Here is a 25,676-nt window from a genome sequence, read left to right on the forward strand (position 1 = left end):
TAGAACTGAAGAGATTCATAGGTATCACCTCGAAGCTGTGATTAAAAATCCAGAGAATGCTTCCATATATGGTGTTAAAGGTTCTTCGCCTTTTTCTATACTCGAACATTTTCAAGTAACTACTAGTCTGCCACCTGATATAATGCATGACTTTTACGAAGGTGTCGTGCCAATGACTCTGAAATTAGTGTTAAACCATATGATAAATTCAAATTTTATTGCTCTTGATGAAATCAACAAGAGAATCGATAGTTTTCCTTATGGGTCATTACACAGAAAAAATTAAAGCGTACCAATATCAAAGGATAAACTTTCAGGAGCTAAGATTTTGACAGGTACCGCTGCTCTAAAAAAGACCTTGTTTTACTTCTTGCCCTTAATCCTTGGCTCTTTTGTACCCATTGGTGATTCAGTATGGGAACTTTTAATAATTTTAACTGAGATTGGTGAAATTATAACAGCGCCAATAATAAATAACTCGTGGATTCCTTACTTCTATGAATTAATTCAAGACTTCATGAACTTACTGAATGAAACTCCGAATTCTCATTTCATACCAAAAGTTCACTATTTAACACATTATCCTAGACTAATTATGTGTTATGGACCACTAATACACTTATGGTGTATGCGATTTGAAGCTAAGCATCAATATTTTAAGATAATAGCTAGCAACTCTCGTAATTTTAGGAATGTCTGTTCAACCATATCTAAAAGGCATCAACTTCTTCAGTACTGGGAGCAAAGTGCAGTCCATGGGTTTGAAAACGGAGATATGTTGAAATCGAGGAAAACTACCTTTAGTCAGCTTCCACAGCAGCTGAAAATGACACTCGGACATTTAATTATTTCAGATTCGGATGTAATGCGAATCGCTGCAGAAATAAATCACGAGGCTATTTTGTATAAAGAAGGGTTTGTTTTTCCTATATCCATGTCTCCAGAAGATTTTCCGACCTTTTTTAAAATATGCTTTATAATCGATATTAGAAGCAATTGGCACTTGTGTGGTAGGGTTTTATTTAGCTCAGAGTACCTAAAACATAACAATGCTCATGTAGTTCAGGAAATTAGCGATTGGGATATCTTAGTGCCTGGACAACGGTTCCTCGACTACCATCCACTTCAAATATATAGATTAGATTGGAAAGACATCGTCATGAACCACAAAGTTGCCAGATAAAAAGAAATTACTCGCCAATAATATTTTCTGGGCCACTTTTTCTGTTTTTAATGTAATACCTAGCCAAAAGTGCAATTAATTACCAACTATTTCTTAGATGTCGATGTTGACTTTCCACGTAACGTGTAAAGAAAGCAAGAAGCTTTTCGAGTGCAAGGACACAGCCACTGCGGAGGAGTTTTTAAGCCTCATTGAAAAAGTTTTTAATAAGAAAATTAATAGTCTATAAGTATTCCACGATGGTTTTAAAGACTGGCTCGACTTTGACCTTAAAACAGGTTTACCACCAACTATGGCAAAACTAAATTTGCAGTGTACTGAAGATAACGCAATCAATGAAGTGACATTGTGAGAATTAAAAATCCAGTCTATTTTATTGGTTTATTAATGCAACTAAATTAAGTGCATTATTATTTGCAGAAGTCAGGGATTTTTGGATGTGAATAGCTCTCCTACCTTGCTAGAACAAGATGACAGTCAAAATATAGTCACTCCGTCGTGTTCGTCATCAGAATCAACGTTAAATCATCTTCCCCTTAATTACAAAGTACCGACATTCCCAACAGCTGTGATGCAGCTAATAAATGACAAAAACTGTGACTTATTTCGAAGAAAATATAAAACAGTTATTGTAAATGTACTCTTCGAGGATATGATGCGCTATAATGCGTATCTTAAGTATTTTTTCGAACAATTTCAGGTATCCTAGTACTGATGATTTTCAAAGAGTTGGTGCTGCCCTCATTTGCAAACATAAGTTTTTGACAGACCGATTGCGTACGTCAAACGATCGTGGATATGTAAGTTTATTTCAAGGATGATACCAGCTAGGGGAGAGTTGAGAGGATCCAAGATGATATGGCTCAATAAAATTTTCTCCAGGATTTAATTTTCTGAGAGTTACCTTCCCTTTTGTGTTCGCTGGCGAATCTACTAGACTCTTATTCAACCCTATGTCCTTGGCTATTTTATGTTACATAAAATTATAACGTATGTTTTTGTGATAGAGTACATGGATTACGGCACTTCACACAAAATTTAGGCATGAAAGGCGACATATGGATCATTTGGAACAGGTACAAAAAATGAGGAAGATTTTCAACCAGAGCAGAAAACGAAAACTTGAGATAGAAAATGTTGATGAAAATTCGGAGAAACCACAAGAACTGAAGAAGAAGAAGATAAAAAGATCATCACCGATGGTATTTGAATATATACAATTAGTTTAACTGAAATACGTTTCGTAACGAAAACATATCGCTAGCTACTTTCAAGCATTGCGGAAGATGATGATTCAGTAGCATCGCATCTCAAAAAATTGAACAAAGAGCTAGAGAAGCTTCATCCAGATACTACTCTTTTGGAAGAAAAAATGTTTCGAACTTGCAACTGGATGCAAAATTACACCTATGATCATTCTGTTCAACAAGTAACTGAAAAATTTCCATTATTAGTTAAAAATAACCATTTATTTTCCTTGATATTAGTCTGACTTACTTCTACCATGGTAGTGAAGAAAATTATTTAAATTAACTACCTTAAACGTTTTTACTACTTGGTAAAGGAATTCTGATAGAGCGATAGCTCTCTTAGATAAGACTTCATACTGCTCTTAATGTATAAGGAGGGTTTTTTGTTTGGATGTAGTTTTTTTGTATTGTATTAACTGTTTTGAAATAATTCCACACAACTACAATTCGGGCCCTTAATATGTGGTTAAAATTTCAAAGAGATCCATTAATTAGTTAATTTTTTAAAAATAAAGTTGCAAAGGGTGGTTTTCATTTCCATAAAATTAATCACACCTGATGAAAAACAAGAAATTTTCCCATAGAAATAACATGGGAAATGTTTCGAAAAAAACAAATCGGTTACTCGCGATTTAGAAAAACTATACGTTGGTTAGTTTTGAGAACGGTCTTAAATTAAACTTTAAACTATAATCTAGGACCATTTTTCTTGTTATAAAGAAAAATTAATTTTAAGTATGTTTAATTTAAAATTTTAAAATCTACCCCAATCTGCGATATTTTAGCATGGATACACTGTTTTATTAGTAAATATCAGCGCGACCAATATTGGCCTTTTTTTACGTATAGTTGCCTCATAATAATCCGATTGTTTCTTCTTAATGCCTTTTGGTTGAAATGGCCTATCGATAGTGAGATAAGACTGCTTTAATATTGCCGCCGCGACAAATTACCCCGTTTTGGCCGCCATTTTTTTAAGGGGAAAAAATTTGAGAGTGGGTCCTTTTTCGTTGTCATTTTCATATTTTTTGAGGATTTGCTGATGGATGGATTTTAAATATAATATAAAGTAGGTTTCAAGCTTTAATATAAGCCTAATTTCATAATTTTCCACCTTTTTATTGTCCCACAATCTATTCCTAAACTTGCCACTTTTTTTAAGGCGGTGAAATTTCGCTAAGCCTTGGCTTACCGTTAATTTTTGCCCTTTATAAAAATGTTTACCTCTCGTTGCCCGTTACTTCGCCTTCTCGTATCGTCGTCCTTTTAAAGTTTAGACTTTGAAAAAAGTGCTTTGTTTTCTTAAATATTACTTAATTGTTTAAAATTTCAATATTTTAATTGCGTAAAACGAATTCAATGTTTGTTGACGGGACGCGCCTTGCATTTGAATTTCGTTCCCTCGAAACCACCCCCTTTAAGAGGGCGGACTACGAAGGCTTTTTCTTTATCGCCGTCTGTCAGCCCCGAAAACAGCTGTAGTGAATAATGTTATTTGCTAAAAATGTATGCGCTCAGTGTGTTGTTGTGTTTGCATTTTAATGCTTAATCGTGGTGCGCGTCGAGGTTTACGAATCCAACGTGTGTTGCGAAATGAAAATCAAGGGTAGATACTATATGATCTATGCTTTAAAAGCAATTTGATTTTGACGGCGACATGCAGTCAAGCAAAACGGTATTAGGCCTTGTCAAAACTTGACTGAGCTACAGCGCCTTCGTCAGATTGTGATTATCACCAGAGCCCATGGATTTAGTAGTTTGGTAATGCAAAGTTTAATGTTTTAATGCCATTGAAAAACGGTTACGGAAGCCGTGAATTATTCACGAAAAATGAGACAAGCCTCGAGCCTTCCGTCATGTTAAAATTTGTCTCATTTCTTCATTTTCTTGCCACAGTTCCTATAATGGACTCTGAGTAGTAAATCCATGGGCACTGCTATAAATTCGAGTAGGAAAAACAGTCGAAATTTCGAAATGGGACAGTTACGATCTACGAAATTTTCTACTAGTACTAGTATCCTCTCATGTTTTGAGGAGCTGAAATATTTAGAGTAGCACTAAGGTTTCCTCATCGATTTAATAAGGCCGCTTTCATATTCAAATAGATGAATCAAGAGTTAATTCCTTGATTTTTAGTTTTTACTAAATTAAAAGATTAATTGAAAATCCAATTGGCTAATTAGTTAATCCTAAATCTAATTAAATTTTAATTAGATAATTACCTTTCCAATTCATACTAATTAATTAGAATTACTTCTCAATTAGCACTAAGGTAATTAAAATTCAATTACCATTTTCAATTAGTAAATGTTGCTAATTAATTAGAAATTCAATTAGCTAATTAATTAATTAGCACAGCTCTGATTATCACATATCAATGATATAATAAATTCACCCTCGGATATCCTGTGATGAGGAGATGGTTTTAAAGTTACTAACACTCGATTTTGGAGGTAGATATTGTCTTGTGACACTTAAAGTAACGATTTAATCTTATAAACAGACTAACATCATGAGCCCATATCGTAAATTAACCGATGTTGATATTAAAGCTTAATTGAAATACTGATACCAATTTTTTTAACTCAATGAATCTTTAATATCAACATCAACAATTATCTACTGAAAGAGATAACTACTTATATTCCATTCAAATTTCTCGCAACACTTCAAATTAACGAATAGAAATGTGCAAATGAAGTTCAAACCGATTAATTGGGCAAATTGCTATATTGGTCACCGTTACCGATCACAGATAGATTTGCGTCCTTCAGTAGTGTTTATTATGCTTGTGAAATGGTAAGAGAAATCTGCGACTAAAGTTTAAAATAGACATGAGCAAAAAGGGCTTTATTCATATCAACTCGATTACCGAATATCAAAATTTGACCAAAATTAACAAAATATTCTCTTCGTGATTAAAAATCTTGTTTGAAGCAGCAAGCCATCTAATCCTTAATTACCTTATTTTGAAAAAAAATAGGTTAATACCTCTTTCAGTAGATGATTGATTGATATTTCAGTTTCATTGAGTTTAAAAAAATTGGTTCCGCCATTGGTTAAATTACAATATTGACCAATCGACAATCACAAATTTTAATAACTAAATTACAAAAACCGGTTCAAAACCTTATTAGTTTTGAAACAATTAAATTCTAATTTTAAACATATATACTAGTTAATTCCTCGTAGGTAATAAATTTATTGCCTTAGTGAAATTAATGCTGACAAAATAAATAATAAATTATCTTCTAAAATTCAAATGTAAAATGTGTGCATTAGTTCCCAATTAATAAAAGATATCCACCTATTTTTCATTCAAATTAATTTCCCACTTAATATTAATTAGGCCTAATAAGCTTATACTATCAAATTAAGAGGTTTCTTAATTGTACAAAATTATTACAATCTAACATGCAAAAATCCAAGGCTTAAAAACATTTTACTTTTATATTAAACGCCGCAAAAGAATTGACCAATAAACACTAAGTAAAATTGTAATGAAAGAGGAAGTGACGTACATTTGGTTTGGATAAAGGTTTGGCGGGAGATCCAAATGTCGATTTGGATTCGGGTTAGAGAATACGGTTTTAAGCGCCCTGTCCAAATGGAACCGATCCAAACGTTTAGATTTGGATCATCGTCCAAATGATTTAGATATTTAGAGAATAGGGTCCCAGCTAACCTGACTAAGGGTTAGCGTCTGCCTATACTAGACACTCCTGGCAGCCCCCTAGTTTACCCTCATTAAGTTCTAGAGGGAAATAACGCGGGTTGCCATTAGTCTATGATATAGAATGTAATGTCAGCTCTCGTAGTTTGAGGTATTAAGTTCTATGGGGGGGGGGGGAAACTAGAGCTGCCATTACTATACGCAGAAACCCGTGACGTAAACCAAACACATCAGAGTCTGTAGTTAAATTTATATTATTCTTACCTTTTCAATAAGATGTCCGCGGTATTTAAACACGAATTTACTTTACCGCGTAACCAATTAACGATTTCGTATTTTATTTTGCTGAATTATAACACCGTTGTTTTAAATTTCATGTTGGTTTTTACTTTACGTGAATCCCTACCTTAGTCCCGTTCAACATGGCTTCTTAAACAATAGATCGGTAGAAACCAATCTTTTGTCCGCCTTTTCCACCTGGCTAGAAGCCTTTGATCGCGGTTGTCGGGTGGATGTTATCTATCTTGACCTAGCCAAGGCGTTCGACTCTGTTCCCCACCATCGCCTCTTGGCCAAGTTGCGCGCTTTTGGAATAGACAATAACATCTCTCATTGGATCGAGTCCTACCGTCTCCACCGTACCCAGGCGGTTAGGGTGGAGGATTCATTAAGTGATTTCCTTCCTGTTGTTAGTGGGGTTCCTCAAGGGAGTGTCCTGGGTCCGTTGTTATTTCTACTTTACATTAATGATCTACCTGATGTACTCTCCTCTCAGCTGTGTCTGTTTGCTGATGATCTTAAGATCTTTCGTCTGATTCGATCCTATGATGATGTTCTTTGTCTTCAATCAGATCTTAAAAAACTTGCGACTTGGTCAGAACTCAACGGTTTATCATTTAATGAACAAAAATCTATGGTTTTAACAATTCAGAAAAGCAAATCTGACCCCCAATCTCCGTCCCCGTACTATCTTTCAGGACATAACATTCAACGAGTAAATGAGTGTCGGGACCTCGGCATTCAAGTTTCACATGACCTTAAATTTCATTCACACATCAAAAAAACATGCGGTCGTGCAAATTATTATTGCAACTATTAAAGCCAACTTTCCGAAAATTTCTAGCACCCTCCTCTCTCGCCTCTTTGAGTGTTATGTCCGTCCCATACTAGAATTTGGTAGTCAGATTTGGAATCCCTACATGGCCCAAGATATATCTCCTTGACAATGTCCAGGGTCGTGCTTCGCGCATCCCATCAACCTTGCAACACCTCTCGCGTCAGGCAAGACTTGATTCTTTAGGCTGGTCTTCCCTTTCGCTTCGCCGGACCTATCTAGACCTCACTTGCCTCTTTAAAACCCTAAACCGCCTACTTTACTGCTGCCCCCAAAGCCCATATGACTCGAGGGCACGTTCATAAACTTTTTCTGCGTCAATCCCACAAAGACCCTATGAAGCATTCCTTCTTCAGGAGGACTATTCCCATCTGGAACTCCCTTCCTACCGACGTAGTCTCCCAGCCCACTCTCCCCCTCTTTAAATTTAAACTGCGCAGGTTTCTTAAAATTTAACTCGAATGAAGGGAAAGTCATCCACCACTCCCCATCTATTCTTTATTACTATTTAGTTACTTTATGTTAGTTTGATTGGAGCTGTAAGGCGTCATAGCCCTAGCTCGACAATTAAATGGAGCAAAAAAAAAAAAAAACTTCTTGACCTAGGCCTAACTTTCTAGAATTTGACAAGCGGTTAGTTAGTTTTGTTAAGCCAATAAAGCTTTGCTGCAGGGATGCCAGATTTGAAAACCTTGAACGCGCCAAAATCAAATTGGAAACAAGCCCAAAAAACCACCAATCTATATTTCGAAAAAAAGCCCAAAAACTGACTAAGATATAGACTACCCAGCCCAAAAACAAGCCAAAAATTTATCGTGAAAATTTGTAATTAGTTTTTCTTTTAGAAATTTCAATGGGTATTACATTCTGCAATACCTGTTGCATTCCCGAATGCAATTGACATTTAATAAAAGGAATATTGATCAACACTGGTAGAAATAAAAATGTTCTGTGACATAAGCATATACGTATACAAATTTAATAAATATTTAGATAGTTCAACCCTTTTTGAAATGTACCATTAAGATTCCCTACAAAAAATTCGGAATTACCAAAACAATGGTGTCAGCCTCAGGCCATTAATGGAATTGAATGGACTCCAAAAAAAGACATTTGCGGTGATCATTTTTGTCAAGTTGACTATCACGAAAGCTCAAAAATACATATACCACTATCGGTTAATGCAGTTCCATCTCTGTTTTTACTAGAATCTAGCAATTTACTTTCATTATCATAAGCGCTTTCTAAACATTTACTATCTATATTACGAAGTTATAGCAGACGCCATAGCCCATAGTAACAAATATGTATTTTTTAAGTGAAATAGATAAAATTATCCGTCCGTCCCATAATTTCAAAAACGATGGTCGCGCGAAAACCCGATATCCAAATAGAACTCTTGAAGGATATATGTTCTGAACTCAATGGCTACTATCCCTAACCGGAAGTTACAAGAAAATTGGACCAAATATCAGTTTTGGTCCAATAAATTGGGGGAATGAAGAGGGGAATCAAGGAATAATTCGGAACATGAAGTTGGCGATAAAAATACATGGTTAGTGAACAATCCCTAGCCTTAGTTAATCCATGCAACATAAGACAATTTGAAAATAAATATAATTATTTAAAATTCTTCGTTTATTAGGCCTATATAAAATTGTTAAAATACATTTCGCTGACTACTATTTCGTTACTGATTAGCCTCAAACAATTAATTAAATTAAAATTAAAATGAAATTAAAAGTTTTTTAAAAACAGTGATAAAAATTAAATGAAAAGTTTTTTAAAATCAGTGTTAAAAATTAAATTAAAAGTTTTTTAAAAACAGTGTTAAGAATTAAATTAAAAGTTTTTTAAAAACAGTGTTAAAAATTAAATTAAAAGTTTTATAAAAACAGTTAAAAATTATTGCATTATCAGAGCTAATATCATCACCCTAATTAATTAAAAATTTAAAAATTAATTAGAAATTTAAAAATTAATTAAAAATTCAGGAATTCCAGCAATAAGAGTCTCTTTGATCACTCTCTAGGCTCTTTGACCTTCGGGAGTCAATTCTTCAATCATAGCGGAAGAAACAGGTTGATATCTTGGGAATTTCATCTGGTGATCTTTTAGGACGTGGAAAATAACCTCCAAGGCATTAGGTATAACACCTGGATTTTGAGGAGAGCCTTGGAGGGTGTGGGTTTTCCCCGAATTTGTGGCTCCATAGGCAAAAACCAGGCAGTTTTTGCCATTGACGAATTCTTGAACGGTACCATCAACAACTTCCAAGAAGAAATCTTGCTGGCACGTATCAGGGCCAAAAATCTTTGTGAACGTAAATTTTCTGTTGCGGCGGTCAGTCCCGAGAATTGTTTTTGAAGGTCGCTGAAGAGACGGGGCTTTTAGAAACACGTCTTTGTTTGACAGCACCTCCATGCACGTCTGGAATGAAAATAGAGGCTTGTATTAACACATTAAACAATATGGCTAATGATTATAAGTTTTTACTGCCATAACCGCAGCTTTTTGCTTTTTCGCTAACTTTAATCTTTACATACCTCATTACTGTCATCAGATTTTTCATTGGCAGTTAACGGTCGTATCCGTAAAAAGGTATCCATAATTTTGTGTTGTAAAGGGGACTTTGTGGTTAAGTTCTTGCGAATGGTAATCCTGTCCTGATCACCAGCCATCGTAATTAAATAATTTAAAATTTATGAGTTAAAATAATAAAAGCAATAAAAACAATAAAAGCAATAAAAATAATAAAACCCCTTCAATACGAATCCTAACCACACTGTGAATACCAACCGTCCACAACGTCTTTTTATAGTTAAAAATCTGGAGCAAGGCACCCTAGATAAAATAACGGCTCGAGCGCGCTTCTTTTTTTTTTCAACCCAAAAGTGAATTTTTGTTTGCCAATTTTCGCCAGTAGAGGTGCTCGTTTTCAATTGTATTTTCGCGCCAAAACGGGAATTTAAACGGGAGTCAGACCAAGATGGTGGGCTGAAACGCGCAAATGAGGCCAGGATTTTCGAGGTAAGTTTCATTATTATTAATAAATTATACAAAACAACTATAAATATTTCTTTAGTTTTATGAGATACACTCACATTTCATATATACTAAAAACAATTTATAAGAAATAAAACTTTTTAATATAACTATAGTTTATTTAGGAAAGCATGCTGTTGTCAGGGCTAAAAGTAATTTGTTAACCGAAGATAGCTTTTTCTATTATTAATTATTATTAATTACTACTAATTATATTATTTTTCGATGTAGATTTCTAAGCACAAAACATAGTAGAGTTCCTATATCACACGTCAGAATGGTTATGTGCATTGTGCCAAATTGTAAACAAAAGGAATGCAAAGGAAAGAAACACCTTCTAGATGAGCAGCATGCAATTAGCTTTCATTCTTTTCCTAAAGATGAGACTAGGAAGGCTAAATGGATAAGTGAAATATTTGGTGAAGACATAACTCAATATCAAAAGTGGATAGAGTCTGAAGGTGTTGCTAAAGTTTGCAGTAAACACTAAGAAATCAGATTTTAGTATTTCTACTAAACACAAGCGATTGTTAGTCTCGGCAATTCCAACAACAACTAGGACTAAGAGCGACTATTTAAAAAACACTATTTTTCAAGAACATGAAAACAATGCTGAATTTCAAGAAGCAACTGCTGTATATGTATAAAAGTATCTCGTGTTAAAATGTATCAAATGATCTCATGTGTTAAAATGTATAAAATGATCTCATGTGTTAAAATGTATCAAATGATCTCATGTGTTAAAATGTATCAAATGATCTCATGTGTTAAAATGTAGAAAATGATCTCATGTGTTAAAATGTAGAAAATGATCTCATGTGTTAAAATGTATAAAATGATCTCGTGTTAAAATGTATAAAATTATCCCATGTGTTAAAACTGAAAGCATAAAATTGTCTCATGGGTTAAAAAAATTACAAATAAAGTTTTTTAAACCTTAAAAAATATATAAAGTTATTGAATATTATCACCTTTGAGCTGTCCGTTACTTTCTAAGTTTCTACTGCTTCAAAAGTTCGCGCCTTTAAATTGATGAATTGTAACGCCATCTAGGTATGAGAAGGCGCTTTTCTATACAAGCTCCTGCCGCCCCTTACTAGAGCAGCGTGCACCAGCCGTTATTTTATCTAGGGTGCCTTGTCTGGAGGCACCAAAGAGAATTTAGAAGGGGAGCGGAAGGGGTGGTTTGGAATCTAGCGCAACGTCGTCTGCTAAAGTTTGAAACTAATAGCGTTTTCCTTTGGGGCGGCTTTGGGTCCTCGCGGAGCACTCCCAAGGAGCAATAAAATTGGTAGTAGTAGTTTCCAGCTTCGTTAAACACTGGAAGGAAATGAGGTTTACTTGGGAGGTGACGGAAGGGGTGTGGGGGTCAAGTCACCTCCGGCGGAGTGCGAACACGGGGCAGTCGGCACCTATAGGGTAGGATCGCCGACATGTGTCGTATTCCCTCAAACTTTGCCGCCCAGAAGCTTGGCTTACAGGAGTGCGCCGCACTCCCGGCCAACTTGAACTTAGTTTTATAATATAAAAACTATTTTCCTCTCGATATAAATTCTTACTAATTTGACAAAGACTTTTTTATAAAAAAAACCCACATCCCCTCGTTTCATCTGAGTTCCACTCCAGCACCTTAGAGTATGTTTTATCTATGCCCTATTCTCATTGGTTAACATATTCATGTGGCTCGTGCCTCCAGACAGAATTTAGAAGGGGAGTGGAAGACCCCCCCCCTCTGACTCTATTAAACGTGATGAAGCCCAAACAAGTTGTCGGGTTGAGCTTTTTGGGGTAGGCGAGTTTCCGGTCACATGTTCTAAAATCTCTTTGTTACAAACGCATCATACCGGAAATCGACCTGCCTAGAATTCAGGCTAGGAAATAAGACAGGTTTACAGGTCAAAAACCAGTTTATTAATAGCTTGGACCACTTTTTTTATTCAAAACGTGAGGGTCACTGGTCCCAATGACTAGTTTATTAATTCCTACTTTTATTAAAAATTGATATGGGGACCTCTTTAATTATTTTCATTTTAACATAAATTTCGACTCCATGAGTCCAGTTGTGTATACAACCCTAAGCCGAGAGAGATTTTTTTAGAAGAGGGAACGACCACAAGTCCTGGGACCAGTAGAAAAATAAATAGGGGAAAGGTCACTGGTCCCGGGACCAGTTTCATATTTAAGACATCAGGGGTCACTGGTCCGGAGGACTAGTTCAGAAATAAACCTTATTTCCAAGCCTGGCCTAGATAACGTTTAGCAGCATAGATATTATCTATGTTAGCAGACGACGTTGCGCTAGATTCCAAACCACCCCTTTCGCTCCCCTTCTAAATTCTCTTTGGTGCCTCCAGATTTTTAACTATAAAAAGACGTTGTGGACGGTTCTTATTCACAGTGTGGTTCGGATTCGTTTTTATTGCTTTTATTATTTTAATAATTAGTCATTTTATTTTAATAGACCAAGAGCCCGTGGCCTGGATCTTACCTCATAAAGTACAAAAGGTCTGACCATTGGAATGAGTTCAGTTTTGATGCTCATTAATAGATTTGGCCGTCTTACGCGTCACAGCTGGGGCACTCGAGGGGGGCGGGGTCATGTTTGACCCGAATGAGGTATGATTTCTTACCTCATGAGGTACATGAATAAAAAAGGTGGCAAATGATAGAACTGGAAATGGCGATTCCAAATATATGAAATCTGACGTCATCAAAGGGGGCCATCAATAAATCAGACGGGGGTTAAAATGGTCGAATGAGGTATGAATTCTTACCTCATGAGGTACATGTATGAATCCGGTGTTGTTTGATAGATCTGGTCGTGCTAAATAATAGAATATAAAATCTGACTGGAAAATACGTGGCTTAGGTTATATCTGACGGCCTGATTCTTGCGTCAGACTATGACAACTTCGTGCCTCATAAAGCTAGATTATCACTCGACCAAAAAAAACCGGCGCAAATCACGCAGCATACGGTAGAAATTTTACCTTACGCTGTAGAGTGTTCACACTACGACTGAATTTTGAGTTTGGCGGTAGATATTTTTGGGTCACGTGACAGATTAGAGTGGTTTCCATAACATTTATTTCGCACTCTGAATTGGTATCTCTGTCTCATTGTCGCTTAGATCGTACAAGAAAGTATATTTTCTAACCTCCTCAATAAAGACTTCGTTATTATCATCTTACCTCTATATACTTCCATTAAATACATTTTTCATTCTTCGTGGCATGTTCCGACCAAAAAAAAAATACATGGCGACTATCAATCTATCAAGCGTATGCGTGCACTCTTGAAATTTATGACGTAGTCAGTGGGATAAGTTCTTTGGCTGAGACACCGGCGTAACGCCGAACACGACCGAAAAATAGAACACAACTTGCGCCCGGCCGAGCGAAAATTCCAATGGGCTTGGCGTAAACATTTTTCGGTCGAACCCCTTTCTGCCGGGTCTCCGTCGTGATTTCCGTCGAGTGCGAGTCTAGCTTAAATGTAGCAGGTGATATATTTTAAAATCAGCCCCACTGATGTCAAGTTCATTATAGACCAAGAGCCAGTGGCCTGGATCTTACCTCATAAAGTACAAAAGGTCTGACCATTGGAATGAGTTCAGTTTTGATGCTCATTAATAGATTTGGCCGTCTTACGCGTCACAGCTGGGGCATTCGAGGGGGGCGAGGTCATGTTTGGCCCTAATGAGGTATGATTTCTTACCTCATGAGGTACATGAATAAAAAAGGTGGCAAATGATAGAACTGGAAATGGCGATTCCAAATATATGAAATCTGACGTCATCAAAGGGGGCCATCAATAAATCAGACGGGGATTAAAATGGTCGAATGAGGTATGAATTCTTACCTCATGAGGTACATGTATGAATCCGGTGTTGTTTGATAGATCTGGTCGTGCTAAATAACAGAATATAAAATCTGACTGGAAAATACGTGGCTTAGGTTTAATCTGACGGCCTGATTCTTGCGTCAGACTATGACAACTTCGTGCCTCATAAAGCTAGATTCCCACTCGACCGAAAAAAAACCGGCGCAAATCACGCAGCATACGGTAGAAATTTTACCTTACGCTGTAGAGTGTTCACACTACGACTGAATTTTGAGTTTGGCGGTAGATATTTTTGGGTCACGTGACAGATTAGAGTGGTTTCCATAACATTTATTTCGCACTCTGAATTAGTATCTCTGTCTCATTGTCGCTTAGATCGTACAAGAAAGTATATTTTCTAACCTCCTCAATAAAGACTTCCTTTAGGTACATTTTTATTTCTTCGTGGCATGTTCCGACCAAAAAAAACTACATGGCGGCTATTAATTTATCTAGCGTATGCGTGCACTCTTTAAATTTATGACGTAGTCAGTGGGATAATTTCATTGGCTGAGACACCGGCGTAACGCCGAACACGACCGAAAAATAAAACACAACACGCGCCCGGCCAAGCGGAAATTCCGTCGGGCTCGGCGTAAAGATTTTTCGGTCGAACCCCTTTCTGCCGGATCTCCGTCGTGATTTCCTTCGAGTGCAAGTCTAGATTAAATGTAGCAGGTTATATATTGTAAAACTAGCCCCACTGATGTCAAGTACATTAAACTTAACTTGTTTGAGCGAGTTGCCTCTGTTTCTATCGTGGTAATGTGGTGAAATATTTTTGACTGTGATAAATGAGATGAACTTAAATTGGCATCATTTAATAATAGAGCTATTTCAATTCGGGGGTAAGGAGAGTTTTGGAGTCGGGGTTTCGTCAGTCCCCGCCTAGGTGCCTTATTGTGCGCGAAATTTAGCATAGAGTTTTACAGTGGCCCACAAGGAGGGAGGGTGACTCTGACGATGAAACCGTATATATTGATTATCAGACTGATTCGGATGATGAACCAGATGACGTTTAAAATGTAACATTTTTGTATCTTTATTTGCATTAAATAATAATTTAACGTTAGAAGGTTTCATTGAATGAGTGTGAAATAAAATGTGCCTGCATAGAGCTATATCAGTTGAAGGGGGAAACGTCACAGTTGGGTCTGCCAATAAACGGAGCCGATTTTCACCTTCCCTCCGTACGGGCCACTGTAGAACTCTAATCTAAATTTCGCGCACAATAAGGCACCTAGGCGGGGACTGACGAAACCCCGCCTCAAAAACTCTCCTTACCCCCGAATTGAAATAGCTCTACTATTAAATGATGCCGATTTAAGTTCATTTCATTTATCACAGTCAGAAGCATTTCACCACATTACCTCGAAAACTCGCTCAAACAAGTTAAGTTTAATAGACCAAGAGCCCGTGGCCTGGATCTTACCTCATAAAGTACAAAAGGTCTGACCATTGGAATGAGTTCAGTTTTGATGCTCATTAATAGATTTGGCCGTCTTACGCGTCACAGCTGGGGCACTCGAGGGGGGCGGGGTCATGTTTGACCCGAATGAGGTATGATTTCTTACCTCATGAGGTACATGAATAAAAAAGGTGGCAAATGATAGAACTGGAAATGGCGATTCCAAATATATGAAATCTGACGTCATCAAAGGGGGCCATCAATAAATCAGACGGGGGTTAAAATGGTCGAATGAGGTATGAATTCTTACCTCATGAGGTACATGTATGAATCCGGTGTTGTTTGATAGATCTGGTCGTGCTAAATAATAGAATATAAAATCTGACTGGAAAATACGTGGCTTAGGTTATATCTGACGGCCTGATTCTTGCGTCAGACTATGACAACTTCGTGCCTCATAAAGCTAGATTATCACTCGACCAAAAAAAACCGGCGCAAATCACGCAGCATACGGTAGAAATTTTACCTTACGCTGTAGAGTGTTCACACTACGACTGAATTTTGAGTTTGGCGGTAGATATTTTTGGGTCACGTGACAGATTAGAGTGGTTTCCATAACATTTATTTCGCACTCTGAATTGGTATCTCTGTCTCATTGTCGCTTAGATCGTACAAGAAAGTATATTTTCTAACCTCCTCAATAAAGACTTCGTTATTATCATCTTACCTCTATATACTTCCATTAAATACATTTTTCATTCTTCGTGGCATGTTCCGACCAAAAAAAAAATACATGGCGACTATCAATCTATCAAGCGTATGCGTGCACTCTTGAAATTTATGACGTAGTCAGTGGGATAAGTTCTTTGGCTGAGACACCGGCGTAACGCCGAACACGACCGAAAAATAGAACACAACTTGCGCCCGGCCGAGCGAAAATTCCAATGGGCTTGGCGTAAACATTTTTCGGTCGAACCCCTTTCTGCCGGGTCTCCGTCGTGATTTCCGTCGAGTGCGAGTCTAGCTTAAATGTAGCAGGTGATATATTTTAAAATCAGCCCCACTGATGTCAAGTTCATTAAACTTAACTTGTTTGAGCGAGTTTTCGAGGTAATGTGGTGAAATGCTTCTGACTGTGATAAATGAAATGAACTTAAATCGGCATCATTTAATAGTAGAGCTATTTCAATTCGGGGGTAAGGAGAGTTTTTGAGGCGGGGTTTCGTCAGTCCCCGCCTAGGTGCCTTATTGTGCGCGAAATTTAGATTAGAGTTCTACAGTGGCCCGTACGGAGGGAAGGTGAAAATCGGCTCCGTTTATTGGCAGACCCAACTGTGACGTTTCCCCCTTCAACTGATATAGCTCTATGCAGGCACATTTTATTTCACACTCATTCAATGAAACCTTCTAACGTTAAATTATTATTTAATGCAAATAAAGATACAAAAATGTTACATTTTAAACGTCATCTGATTCATCATCCGAATCAGTCTGATAATCAATATATACGGTTTCATCGTCAGAGTCACCCTCCCTCCTTGTGGGCCACTGTAAAACTCTATGCTAAATTTCGCGCACAATAAGGCACCTAGGCGGGGACTGACGAAACCCCGACTCCAAAACTCTCCTTACCCCCGAATTGAAATAGCTCTATTATTAAATGATGCCAATTTAAGTTCATCTCATTTATCACAGTCAAAAATATTTCACCACATTACCACGATAGAAACAGAGGCAACTCGCTCAAACAAGTTAAGTTTAATGTACTTGACATCAGTGGGGCTAGTTTTACAATAAATAACCTGCTACATTTAATCTAGACTTGCACTCGAAGGAAATCACGACGGAGATCCGGCAGAAAGGGGTTCGACCGAAAAATCTTTACGCCGAGCCCGACGGAATTTCCGCTTGGCCGGGCGCGTGTTGTGTTTTATTTTTCGGTCGTGTTCGGCGTTACGCCGGTGTCTCAGCCAATGAAATTATCCCACTGACTACGTCATAAATTTAAAGAGTGCACGCATACGCTAGATAAATTAATAGCCGCCATGTAGTTTTTTTTGGTCGGAACATGCCACGAAGAAATAAAAATGTACCTAAAGGAAGTCTTTATTGAGGAGGTTAGAAAATATACTTTCTTGTACGATCTAAGCGACAATGAGACAGAGATACTAATTCAGAGTGCGAAATAAATGTTATGGAAACCACTCTAATCTGTCACGTGACCCAAAAATATCTACCGCCAAACTCAAAATTCAGTCGTAGTGTGAACACTCTACAGCGTAAGGTAAAATTTCTACCGTATGCTGCGTGATTTGCGCCGGTTTTTTTTCGGTCGAGTGGGAATCTAGCTTTATGAGGCACGAAGTTGTCATAGTCTGACGCAAGAATCAGGCCGTCAGATTAAACCTAAGCCACGTATTTTCCAGTCAGATTTTATATTCTGTTATTTAGCACGACCAGATCTATCAAACAACACCGGATTCATACATGTACCTCATGAGGTAAGAATTCATACCTCATTCGACCATTTTAATCCCCGTCTGATTTATTGATGGCCCCCTTTGATGACGTCAGATTTCATATATTTGGAATCGCCATTTCCAGTTCTATCATTTGCCACCTTTTTTATTCATGTACCTCATGAGGTAAGAAATCATACCTCATTAGGGCCAAACATGACCTCGCCCCCCTCGAATGCCCCAGCTGTGACGCGTAAGACGGCCAAATCTATTAATGAGCATCAAAACTGAACTCATTCCAATGGTCAGACCTTTTGTACTTTATGAGGTAAGATCCAGGCCACTGGCTCTTGGTCTAAACGTCATTGTCCCAGAGATCTTCGCGAGAAACTACAAGTTATATATACAGGGTTCGTACAACTTTTGGAAAACAAATTTCCCTGAGATTTCCAGGTTTTTCCCCATATACTTCCCTGAATTTACCAAGTTATTCCCCTATATGGAGTATCCTATGGAGCAAATGGTGTAGCCGTCTTTTTGACTTCGGCCACTCTAAATTTATTGTGTCCCGGTGTTAATTGGAGTGGTGTTGTTATTTCGATTTTTTCTATTGGGAGAGCTAATTTCGGCGGACTGAAACACCGCGGATTCGAGTGGTTTCGGCTAACTATGATCGGCGTATTTCGCGAAATAAAAATGATTACGAGTCGTTTAACTAAAAATGGTCTTTATTTATTCTAAAATTCTAAACTGGTAGTTGTTGACTGACTTTTACAATCATTTTTCGTCGTGAGCAAGAGAACGCCCCCTTCTCTGTAGGTATTAAATTGTTTTTTGTTGCCAATTTTAAATCTTATCAGTATACAATGTTCATTTTTTACAATTTCGTTTTTAATCGCGAATGACAGTTATTTCAATTTTTATTATTACACTTTTAGATTTTCTTTACTCCATAATAGGTCTATTAATTTTTTATTATAGGCTAAAGCGTTAGGGTTTTTACACTCCCCCCGAAATACAATTTGGTTTATCCAAAGTTTTATTTAAGATAAATTTAACTTAACGCTTTAGAATATTTAATCAGTAATTTCTAGAGGATTTAACAATTGTATAGGCCTACGGATAATATTATGATTGGGGGTTCTCACTAAGCAAGACCTAATTTTGTTATCCCTGCCCATTTGGGTTTCAATTATCACACCCATCCTCCATAGGTGTTTAGGTGCTTTCTCGTCGTGAATAAATACAACGTCTCCGACAATTACTAATGTTTCCTTTTGAACTAACTTGCTGTGATGAGCTGACCTCAATTCCATGAGATACTCATGTTTCCAACGAACCCAAAGTCTTTCCATTACTGCTAATCTATGTTTTAAGCGCTTGTTCATATGTTCCCTAGTTTGGGGTTCCTTGGGGTCAAATTTGACCTTTTGTCTTGGTAGTTTTATGATCCTTTTGCCAGTAAGATAATGAGCAGGAGTGATTGGTTCGGGCTCGTTTGCTTCGGAGAAACTGTAGGTGATCGGTCTTGAATTTATGACCGTTTCGGCCTCCGTAAGCACTGTTTCCAACTCTTGGTGGGATAAAGAGGCTAGTCCTAATGTTTTGCGTAAGATGATCTTGGTTGAACGGACCATCCTCTCCCAGAATCCGCCCCACCAGGCTCCGCGTTCCGCTATGAAGTTCCAAGAAATGCCTTTGTTTCCGAAATATTCTCTAACTTCTTGGTTGTCGATATTCTTCCAGAGGGTTTTTAGGTCGCGGTCAGCCTTTCGAAAGGTTTTGGCGTTATCGCTGTAGATGACGCTGGGAAGGCCTCGTCGTGAGACCATACGGCGAAATGCCATCAAGAAATCCGGAGTGCTTAACGAATGTACTAGTTCTAAGTGTATCGACCTGGTTATGGCACAGGTGTTAAGGCAAATGTACGCCTTTTCGCTTCCGGTTTTCGTTCTGACCATGAGAGGCCCTGCGAAGTCGAGACCGATAACAGTGAAGGGCAGGATGGAATCTGTTCTAGTTTTCGGTAACGGTGCTGTTACCATTTGCCCAGGCTTGGCGTTGTACTTCTTGCAAACTATGCAGTCCTTCACTATTTTCTTAGCGAGTTGTTTTCCAGCGGGTATCCAGTACCTCCCTCTTAGTTGGGTGAACGTGCTTTGTATGCCGCTATGGGCTACCTCCCAGTGACTCTTTTGAACGAGTAGTTCGGCTAATCTATGTTTCTTGTTAATTATGACGGGATGTCTTTCTTCAAATGAAAGGCACGATTTGCTCAATCGTCCCCCAACACATAGTAAGTTGTCTTCGTTCAAGATCGGTCGTAAACTTGCAATTGTTGACCTCGGACTTATTTCGTGACCTTTCTTCAACAACGTTATTTCTTCTTGGAAATCTTCAAACTGGACTGACTGGATCCATTTTTTCTCTGCTCGATTAATTTCGTCGGCGTGAAGGGGACCTCTTTTTCTAATTTTCCTGAGCGCGTGGTCGCAAAATCGAAGAATCCAGGCGGTAATTCGAACTATCTTGGTCAGGTTACTGTAATTTTTCAAGTCTATGAGGTTTTGAAGACAGAGGGGTCTTGAGCAATGGACAGTTAGGACTTTAACATTCTTCTTTCTTTCTATCTCGACTTCTTCCAATTTTGGGATTTCTGTTGGGTCCTTTGGCCAAGCTGATTCTTGCATCTTTAACCATTCGGGTCCGCTAAGCCAACAATTCCCAGCAATCAGTTCTTTAACAGAGCTACCTCGTGAGGGAATGTCTGCCGGATTACATATCCCTGGACAATGTGACCACGTTTTTCCATCCGAAAGTTCCGTAATCTCCGCTACTCGGTTTGACACGAACTGCTTCCACCCATCTAATGATCCCTTGATCCAATGTAGCGCGATTGTGCTATCCGTCCATATGTGTCTCTTAATGTTTTCAAACCCAAATTCATTTTTGATGTGATTAACTAAGCGTGCACCTAAGAGGCAGGCCATTAGTTCCAGCCTTGGAAGCGTGAGCACTAGTTTTGGTGATTTTTGATCCTCTATTCCCGTTGGTCCTTGTTTTAAAGAAGCAACTCTTGCTTTAGAGGTTACTAAAGACACGCCCACCTTGCCCGTGATTGTTGTGAATCGCAAATAAATAACGCAGGCGTATGCAGCTTGACTGGCATCGCAAAAGCAGTGCAAGGTCTTGTCTACGATTTCTTCGTTGAAGTCGCTGAAGTAACATCGACGCAATTCGAATTTTCTAAGCTGGGGCATTTCTTCGTACCATTTGGTGAATTCTATTCTGATTTCCTCAGGTAAAGGTTCATCCCATCCTGACTTCAATGTCCAAAGTTTTTGGAACATAATCTTCGCGCGTATGGTGTATGGTGATAAGAGTCCCATAGGATCGAAAATTTGGCTTACAGCACTCAGGACACGACGCTTCGTTTTCTCTAAGTTTATCAGAATTTCGCTCAATTTGGTGAGATTAAATTGAAGTACGTCTATATCTGGATCCCATTCTATCCCCAGAACCTTGGTTGTGTTGGAACCGACTTCTCCTTCAATAATGACTGGTTTAGTTGACTGGTCCGGGTCTTCACCCCATTTACAGTTTAACTGAGTTTTCCAAATTAAAAATTTGAATTATACTTTTTTCTTATTATCATCGTTTAGAGCTGGTTGTAAGCTTTAAAATAGTATTATTGTACATTATAATTACTTTAGCGAAAATTATCTGAAAAATTAAATAAGGATTCCCTCTCCCTAGGACTGTTCACGAGGCGAGCTGAGCGAGCTTTTTAAAAGCTCGGCTCGGCTCGAGCCGAGCTGGGTCTTGGCTCGGCTAGAAAATGATCGAGCCGAGCCAAGCTGGCTCGATTAATATATGCATGTTTTAAAAAACTGCTACTACCAACGTCAAACTTGAGAACGACTATAAATGCCATCTTATGTTTAGGAATGTAGTGGTTCAGTAAAACCCGCTCGGTAAAATATGCTCACGGTTAGAGACGATAGATTTTTCCCACGCTTTATTTCATGTAAAGATACATCGGAAAGCTATTGGTGGAGAGAATAAAGACTAACAAGCTGGTCCAGCAACCAGAACATTTTGCACACCCAATCAATTTATAGGACATTGGTCCAGTGAGGCAGTGACCCCTATAAGTGTCTCAAAGTTATCTTACTTCTGTCCCTGCTTAAAATAAAACCGACGAAATAAATCACAGCAAGACAAGGTTGAAAAGGGGGCGGAAATAAGTCAAATACTTTGAGCCTCCTGGAAATTCGCGAGAGCGGAAACAAGCAGAACACTTGAAATGTATCCAGGGACACTATTCTCTAAAAATTTCAATGATTAAATACCCAAATCCAAATGTAAACATTAGGGTTGGTTCCATAAGGAAAGAGAGCTTAAAACCTTATTCTCTAGCCCAAATCCAAATCGACATTTGAATCTCCCGCCAAACATTTCACCATCTCAAATTATTCTCTTATTTCTTTAATCCAAATCGACATTTGAATCTCCCGCCAAACATTTCACCATCTCAAATTATTCTCTTATTTCTTTAAACCAATTCGACATTTGAATCTCCCGCGAAACACTTATCCAAATGCACGTCACTTCCTCTTTCATTGCATAATTTTATTTCAGCATAAATTACACTAAGGCAGTAAATTAATTACCTACGATAAATTAATTTATTACTTTAAAATTGGAATTTTATTCATTATAAAACTAAGCTTTTCCTGAAGGTTTTGAACCGTTTAATTGAAATTATTTAAACTATTAGTGATGATCAATTGGCCAATATCGTAAATTAACCGATGTCAATAGTCAATACCAATTTATTTAAAATAAATGAAACGAAAATATCAATATCAAACAATTACCCACTGGAAAAGATATCAAGCTATTCTTTAATTTAAATTTCTCAGGTTAAGTTTCAAAAGAATTTTATTATTTTCTGACACCAAAATTGGCAGCTTCTTTGCATAATTCCCGAAGTTTTTCTATTCCAAAATAGAAATGTTAACGTTTTGTGATATTAAAGGAGAAATATAAATATAATTTTCGTTTCTTTTGAACTAGTTTCTATAAAAGAACTTTAATCAAATGGCCATTTGTATGAGTACACTTACCGATAATGGATTTTACTAATCTAGACAATTACTACGTCTTTTAATTAATATTTTATAAATACTACCTGAATATTTTTTTAAATATGAAAGATTAAATTTTTATTTTAGATTAATGAGTTAAAAAAATTGGTATCCGTGTTTCAGTTAAGCTTTGATATTGACTTCGGTTTATTTACGATATCGGCTAATGATCCTAGTCTGTTTATAACATTAAATCGGAACTTCAAGTGTCACTAGACAGTATATAACTTCAAAATCGAGAGTTAGGAACTTTAAAACAATCTCAACAGGATACCCGTGGTTAAACTTATCATTTTATGTGATAATGTAATAAGACAAGCTCAGTGAACGTTGGGCAATGGCCTCAGAGTTTTGCTTGCAATGGTCAAGCTAAAATTCCTCTCCTTGACGCAATCTTCTAAGGAGCTATTAGTAAAATAATATATTACGAACGAAAATGGTCTCACTTAGACCACAAAAATTATACTTAGCTTGAAAAATTAATATTTAAATCAAAGTAGAAAATTCAGTTAAGCAAAGGCTTAGAGCATTGACGTGGCAATGGAAATACGAGATTCCCGAGCCCGACGGTACATAAGACTCCCGGTCTCCACTGTCCCGTCAAAACTCAAAGCCGAAAGCTCGCGCAGCTAAAATTCCTCTTTAGTAAATAAAGAACACGTGACGCAATCTTCTAAGGAGCTATTAGTAAAATAATATATTACGAACAAAAATGGTCTCACTTAGACCACAAACATTATACTTCAATGTCCTAAAATTTTAATGAGAGGTGTATCTAAGAAGGAGATTGACATCCGTTAATTTACAATATCGGCTCGGCTAATGATGCTAATCTGTTTATAAAATTATATCGGAACTTCAAGTAGTAAATAAACAACACTTGAGCTATTAGTAAAAGAATATACTACGAACAAAAATGGTCTCACTTAGATCACAAAAATTATACTTAGCTTAAAAAATTAATATTTAAATCAAAGTAGAAAATTCAGTTAAGCAAAGGCTTAGAGCTGCCGACTGAAAATATTAGCTTCCCGCGTACATTACTTTAGACTCCCGTCTCCCGATAAAGCTGAGGCGCCCCTAATAGCGCGCGGTTCTTCACAGCTGCAATCTCCACTCAGTATCATCTTAAGCTTAAAATACGAGGTTATCTACGTACATAATATCGAATCACCGTGATAGCGAGGCGCCTAGGCCCCGAACATCGCTCGAAAGAGTCGAAAAGCGAACAACCTCGTCCGAGGGATCAGCCACTGGCGTATTCCCCCGGTATTACCTCTTTGGAAGTTTTAATGCCGTAAATTCGGGCGATATGCCTTTAATCCGTTCTAATATTGAAATAAAAACTGTAAAAAGTAATCCCGAGTGTATTTCCGCGTTAAACGGCGTTATACGCTTCCCATCTTACACCCTCAGAAAGACTTTATAACAGAGTGGCTTCTCCCTCGTCAAATTTTCCGTATAGAGTAATATTTTGCAAACGCCATCTAGATGTCGTGTGCAAAATAAAAAAGAAAGCACTATATATTAATAATAATAATAATAATAATAATAATAATAATAATAATAATAATAATAATAATATTTATTTCCCCAATATATAAATTGGAGGCCAACAAGAAAAGGAGTAACTCCCAGTACAAAGCTTGTTGATCCAGACAAATACAAAAAAGAAAAAAAATACATAAATGAAATTAAAACAAAGAAAATTATAAAAATCAATAGTCATATTAAACCATAGTTATATAGATAAAATCGAAAAGGCAGGGGAAATACCAAGGTGAAGATCATGGGCGTACAGAATGAACAGTAAAGGACCCAATATTGATCCCTGAGGTACGCCAGAGGTAACAGGTCGATAACCCGAAAATTCACCTTGAAAGACAACTCTCTGTTCACGATTCCTTAAGAAATCAGCAACCCAAGCTAGAATAGGACCGCGAATACCAACACCATAAAGCTTAAAAATGAGGCGATCATGAGGAACAGAGTCAAAGGCTTTTTTCCAGTCAAAAATTGTGACTAAGCTCGCGAGCCGGCTCGATGCCTTTCGGCTCGGCTCGGCTCGACCGTAAAAAAGCTCGCTCGTTAATTAATCGAGCCGCAAAAGTGGCGGCTCGGCTCGAACTTGGCTCGCTCGTCACAAGCCCGAGCTGGCTCGAGCTCGTGAACAGTCCTACCTCTCCCTGAAAGGGGTGGTGCCAGTTGCGTTTACTTTGTACGTCGATGTGTGGCAAATGTAATGGTACTTCATGCACAAACAATAAGTTTCGCTGCTGAAGAAGAAGATTGTGAGATGTTGTAAATTGACGAAACTTTTATTGTAAATTTGTTTCAATAAAAGTAATAAAAGAACTTTAAATGGTAAACCCCGTTTCACTTGTTGGAGTTGGTTAAAAATCATTATGATTTCAATCATATAGTATTAAATTCTTAATTTTTGGTTTTGAAAGAAGGCGAAAGTCGCGAAACGGGCAAGGACCCAAAGAATTGTCTTCTTCCTTGAGTTCCA

The sequence above is a fragment of the Phalangium opilio genome, unplaced genomic scaffold, assembly GCF_054372755.1.
Source record: "Phalangium opilio isolate 3A_F unplaced genomic scaffold, DU_Popi_V2 ptg000009l_1, whole genome shotgun sequence".
Taxonomy (NCBI): domain Eukaryota; kingdom Metazoa; phylum Arthropoda; class Arachnida; order Opiliones; family Phalangiidae; genus Phalangium; species Phalangium opilio.